The sequence below is a fragment of the Aptenodytes forsteri genome, unplaced genomic scaffold, assembly GCF_000699145.1.
Source record: "Aptenodytes forsteri isolate BGI_AS27 unplaced genomic scaffold, ASM69914v1 Scaffold202, whole genome shotgun sequence".
NCBI classification, from domain to species: domain Eukaryota; kingdom Metazoa; phylum Chordata; class Aves; order Sphenisciformes; family Spheniscidae; genus Aptenodytes; species Aptenodytes forsteri.
The window spans coordinates 233,353-239,263 of record NW_008793961.1 but is presented as its reverse complement, the minus strand read 5'-3'; the positions used below and the strand labels follow the sequence as shown (position 1 = coordinate 239,263).

The 5,911-nt window shown below is 48.3% G+C and overlaps 1 pseudogene; it reads right to left on the bottom strand.

The window, feature by feature from the left end:
• Positions 1-701: 701 nt before the first annotated feature.
• On the bottom strand, positions 702-1,631 carry LOC103905839 (annotated as a pseudogene).
• Between the last annotated feature and the right edge of the window lie 4,280 nt (positions 1,632-5,911).

Below are 5,911 nucleotides of genomic sequence, written 5' to 3'. Positions count from 1 at the left end.
TGAGAACCAGGGCTTGTGAGCATGAGGCTGCTCCTATCTGTCTATAGAAGGCCTCATCTGCTCAGTCTTCCTGGTCAGGTGGCCTGTAGCAGACCCCCACCGTAATGTCACCTGTCCCTGCCCTCCCTTTAATCCTGACCCATAAGTTCTCGGTCGGCTCCTCATCCATCCCCAGGCAGAGCTCCATGCACTCCAGCTGGTCATTGACATAGAGGGCCCTCCTCCCTCCTCATTTCCCCTGCCTGTCCTTCCTAAAGGGCCTGTATCCCTCCATCTTCAGTCACTCCCTCCATTCCAACACTCCAGTCACAGGACACATTCCTCGGCAGCCTCTCTGGTTGACCTGGCTCTGAGCAGGTGGTTGGGCTAGGTGATCTCCAGAGGTCCCGTCAAACTTCCGCTATGATTCTGTGTGAAGATCCAGATTGTCACCGTCTCTGGCTCATAGACTTACCTTTTACCTTGTTTTGCACAGTGGCATCATGATTATTGCATGGGAGGTAGAGTAACTAGGCAAGAATTTTGTACTTGAGACAAGGCTGATGTAGCTATGTTAGTGGGCGCAGTTTGAGAGCAGTCTAATTAATTTTTCAACCCTAACATATGAGGTGCCAAATGGTTTTGAAGGCAACAGAGACCTGCATGAAACATTCTGCTTAGAGAGAGAAAAAAAGGAAAATAATCTAATATGAGATTGTCTTTCAGAAGTACGTTTTCCTCCTGATAAAACTGGTTAGGGCATGCTTCACCTTGTTTCTCAGGCCACCGTAAATCGTGGGGTTCAGCATGGGGACTATAATGGTGTAAAAGATGGATGCAATTTTCTCGCTCTCCAGTGAGTTTGATGAACTGGGTCACGTGTAATTAAAAGTAGCAGACACATAGAAAACGATGACAGCTGTCAGGTGGGAGGCGCAGGTGGAGCAGGCTTTGCGCCTGCCTGCAGCAGAGCCCATCCTGCCCACGGCCACCACGATGCAGGCGTAGGAGGTCAGGATGAGCAGGTTGGTGGTCATCATGTTGAAACCCACAAATATTAAACCCTCATTGAGGTGCGTGTCAGTGGAGGTGACAATGAACAGCGATGGCCCATCACAGTAGAAGTTGCTGATGACCAGGGGGCCGCAGAAGGACAACCGGAGCAGGGCGCTTGTGTGCACGACGGCATTCAGCAACTCTGCAAGGTAGGACACTGCGACCAGGCTCATGCAGACGCCAGGAGACATGATAACCTCATAGAGTAGGGGCTTGGAGATGGCCACATACCCGGTCATAGGCCATGGCAGCCAGCAGGTAAATCTCGGCTGTGGCAAAAACAGCATAGAAATAAAACTGCGTGAGGCAGCCAGCAAAAGAAATGGCTTTGTTTTTTGTTGGAAGGTCCAGCAGCATTTTGGGGCTGATGGTGGAGGAGTAGCAAATGTCTTAAGGACAGGTTACTGAAAAAAAAAGTACATGGGGGTGTGAAGCTGGGGGCTGACCCTGATCAGGGCGATCAGGCCGAGGTTTCCCACTAACATCAGCACGTAGGTGCCCAGGAAGAGCGCAAAGAGGACGGGCTTCAGTTGTGGGTGCTCTGTGCGTCCCGAGAAGGTGAACTGGGTCACCTTGGTGCAGTTCTCATCAGCCATTTTTACATCACTGCAGAGAGACGTGGAGGGAAGAGGGTGAAAAAATTCCTGATGCAATTTCCACTTCATAAATACCAATGTAAAAAGTTGACACCATCATTGAATTTAAATGGAAAAGACAAAAATGTAAGAACTGCTGATTTTTTTTCTTGCAATGACAGTGCCATCTCTGGAAGAAACATCAGCAGTTCTTAGAAGTTGTTTTTTCTTAAGTCCTCAACAGAAAGCAGTTTGTCACAATCTCTCCTTTGACCTACAATTCCCTTCCAGTTTCAAGTCCCCTATCTGCACAAGGATTTTTCTGGGCACATGAAGTATTTCATAAATATCCCATCCACAGTTGCAATCATGTAACCTTGTTCACGCTGACGATTTTTCCTGTATTTCAAACACCTAGTTCATTTCAAACATGTTAAGGCTACAGTTAATACAAGGTCCCATCACAAAGTGAAAGCGTAACTTGGAATTTAACATCCTGGGGGACAGTGGCTGTGCTTTTTAGTCTAGGAACTGGTATCTTTTTATCTATCCACAGGCTCGGTGTAGTCCTTCCTTCTGGCATCGATTCCTTGGTCGTTAGAAGTAAGATCCATCTTGCTTTGGATGACCGCGCTATACACAGCTCTAAGTGAGCTGACCATCTGGCCTCCCGGGCAACATACAAAATTGGCTCTTCTGACCTATTAGGAACTATTTTGCTTGGGATAAAACTCACCCTGTGAGGGTACCTTGACTATAGGTACCCTCAGAGGGTAGATGACCTGTTCAGATGTTGACACTTGCACTGTAGATGTTGAAAGGGAGAGGATATCAATCCCAGCTGTCTCCCTGCAGACCATCATGCATGCAACATAACTCCTGAAGATTGACACTTTCACTTTTAACATTTTGACCAAAGATTGCCAAAGTGGGTAAATCTTAAGGAAAATTTTCCCTTCATTACTTCCTTCCCAGTTCAGGATTTTGGTCTCTTTTGCATAGCTGATGTGAAACTGCTCAAGCAGACATCTAAAATACGTATCATTCCTTTAAAAATCCAGAGCCAATTGTAGTTAAATAATATAGATTTTATTGAACATATCTAATCAGAAACTTCTGGGATCAATCAAGTGAGAATAATCTCAGCATTTTTACAGAATGACACATTACTTCTCTATAAAGAATTTTCATCGTTCAACCTTCTTCAAACAGCCTCAAAGATACCTACAGTTTTATACCTTCCCCTTTCAGAATACTAAGACATACCTTAGGCTCTCATTTTCATTGGCTGTAGAAAGGATTTTCCAATGTGTAATAGGGTGCCAACATGCTCCTCCATCTCGGTGCGTGATACAATCCTCGTCTTTCACTCCCACCGACGTCTTTATTGAAAAGCTCTCGATATCATTATCAGAAAATATGCTCGCTAAGATTGGAGTCAGAGACTTCCACAAGGCAATTCTATCCATCTGGAAAAGCTCTCGGATCGTTGAGGTGAATTATCACTTGTAGTTTCTTACTTCTTGCATTTGGCAAGAAGGTAGACAGCGTAGAGCTACACTTACGAAGTTTGAGTGTCTAAATTTATGTTAAGATTCCTAAGAGGAGAAAGGTCTGCACATACGGCAAAGGAATGAATGATCTAAGGTATAACCCAGTGCGTATAACCACTGAAACAACAATACTGATGAAGAATACTTAGTGAGAGCAGGTGGCCTTCGTATATTATGTGACCCTCAAGTGAAGGTCTGACCCGCCTGATCTGGAGAGCTGCTCCCAATGGCTCATGGTGATGGGTTTCACAACTGGACACTGGAGCTGATGGCTCTGCTGGGACAGCTCTGGGAGGGACCCGGACAGGATGGTCGTTCCTTGCAAGTCCTTGATTTGCGTTCCCACCTGCCGCTGTGCATCCCTGTGCTCCTCTGGCTTGTGCAGGTGGGCTTGTGATGGGCTTACTTGATGCTCTCTGCTCACAGCTGTGCTCATTTGTATGAGGATCAAGCTCTGCTTTCACCAAAGCATCCTGCTCTCCACATTTTATCCAGTTCCGTGATGGTAACTGAAGCATGCAAAGCATGGAGGGCAAAATAGGGACAGTTCCCTCCAGAAAGGTAACACCCAAGACCAGATCAGTTTGGGGATTCCTTTAACCTGCCAGTTCCAGCCAGGGGAGCCAGCTGTTTTCCTAGCCGACTCCAGTGGGAGGCCACTTCTTGAAGGTGATGGAAGCTAAAGGCGGATGCACACTCAGGAAATAAGCTGTTGTAGCAATGCAGATGGTGCATTGTATCTCCCTTAGCACTTGCTTATAAAACCAACATATCCTCTTTGGTGCTTCTGAGGGCAAGTGGTGGAAGTGGTGGAAGGCAAGAAGTGGTGGAAGCCACTTCTTGAAGGTGATTCATCCCATTGTAACAGGGCTGCCTGAAACATTTGGGATCTTAGAGTTAGATGTCCAGACCTAAGTGGGATGAGCCCCAATATCTGCCTGTGAGGATGCACTTGACCATAGACTGGCCTGAGGTTGCTGGAGGAGCTGCAGAGCCAGCCCTGTCCCTCAGCTCTCTTGGGGAGACTGAAAGGGCCGTCCGTTAGCTCTGGTGTCCGCACAACTCACAGCCTTATGTCCCCAGGGAAAGCATTGGTGGCTTCAGCTTCTGCCAAGCCCCTGCAGAATAAGCAGCAGCTTTGGGGGCTGTGGGTGTGCCTCTGTGACATTGAAGTGAGCACCCTGGGTGCACCCAGGGACAGCCCCACACCAGAGCCCCATGGCACCACACCAGCTGGGGAAAAGGCTGGGACTAGCACCGAGCCCTTCTTGTCCTGCAGGTCCGCTCCCTCCAGGATGTTGTCATCTAGGGAGGACCATTTTCCTTCCATGGAGGACATCACTGGCTTGCGTAGCCTTTTGGTAGGCACCAGCTTACGCCAACATAGAGTTGGCCAGAGAGCAAGTGGCAATTCAGTCAGGGCTTCTCTTCTGTGGCATTTCTTCCTTCCTTTTCTGCCTGCCTGGGGCCATGACGTGGAAAGGGGAGCAGTTATCTGTCCCTCAGCTCCACCGGGAAGGGCCCCTGGTGCTGCTGAGCTCTTCGGCTCCCTGGCAGCAGCAATACAATCGCTGCAAACAGCAGGAGAAGGGATGCACAGGAAGCACCTGAGAGCATCTATTAAAGCAAAGAGGTACGGTAAATTAAAGCGAAGAGGCATGGTAAGCAGAAAACACTCCAACGGCCATAAAGAAGACACGTCCAGGAGCTGCTCTGCCATACTCGTGCCAGCAGAGAGCATTGGCGGAATAGCGAAGCATCCTGCCTGGATGCATGGATGTAGCAGCACATCTCATTCAACATGCTGGCTGATTTAGCATTACTGTTTCCACATCACGTATTACGCATGTCTGTGCAAAGGTCCTGGCTCTTCAGCACGGTCAGAACTGATCACAAAATCAGGCTGCTCACAGACTCAGGTTGGAAAGACCTTGGGATGCCTCTGCTTCCAAACTCCTGCTTAATAGAGATTCAACATGGAGTTCACATCATGTTGCTTAGGGATTTCTCCAGTCCGGTCTTGAAGACCTCCAAGAATGGAGGCTGGGCCCCTCTTCCAGTGCCTGACTGTCCTCTTGTCTTACAGAGCTAATCCCTTGTACCTGGAGTCTCCGCTCCAGGTAGATATCACATCTTTTGGATTTCACAGATCCCTCAGGCTCTGCAGAATCACAGAATCATAGAATGGTTTGGGTTGGAAGGGACCGTTAGAGGTCATCTAGTCCAACCCCCCTGCAATAAGCAGGGACATCTTCAACTAGATCAGGTGGCTCAAAGCCCCGTCCAAGCTGACCTTGAATGTTTCCAGGGATGGGCTGTCTACAACCTCTCTGGGCAACCTAAGAAGCCTTAGCAAAGTCTCCCTCTGTCCTTCAGAGCTTCAGGTCTGCTTCCCGGCTGCCCTAGCCAGCCTCCCAGGAGCCAACCATCTTCCCAGAGCTCATGCTCAGTTCTTCCCAGAGCCAGAAGTCCCCTGTCTTCCAGAGCATCGCTCTGGGCGGGCGGGCACCTCTCCCCACACTGTATGACTTTTTTTTAACTTCATATATAGTGTTTGGATGCCATCTGGCAAGGAAGAAAATTGACCATTTAGCACAGCACGGCTGGTTCAAGCTATGCAGTAAGAAAGTAGGTGGCAAGCAACTAATTCCTAGATTAGCTCCTGAAAAGAACGATTTGGTAGAGCTGCCCACGAGGGCTAAAGATGATTCAGAGACGTTTCCAGCCCTACATCCCATTTCTATAGAA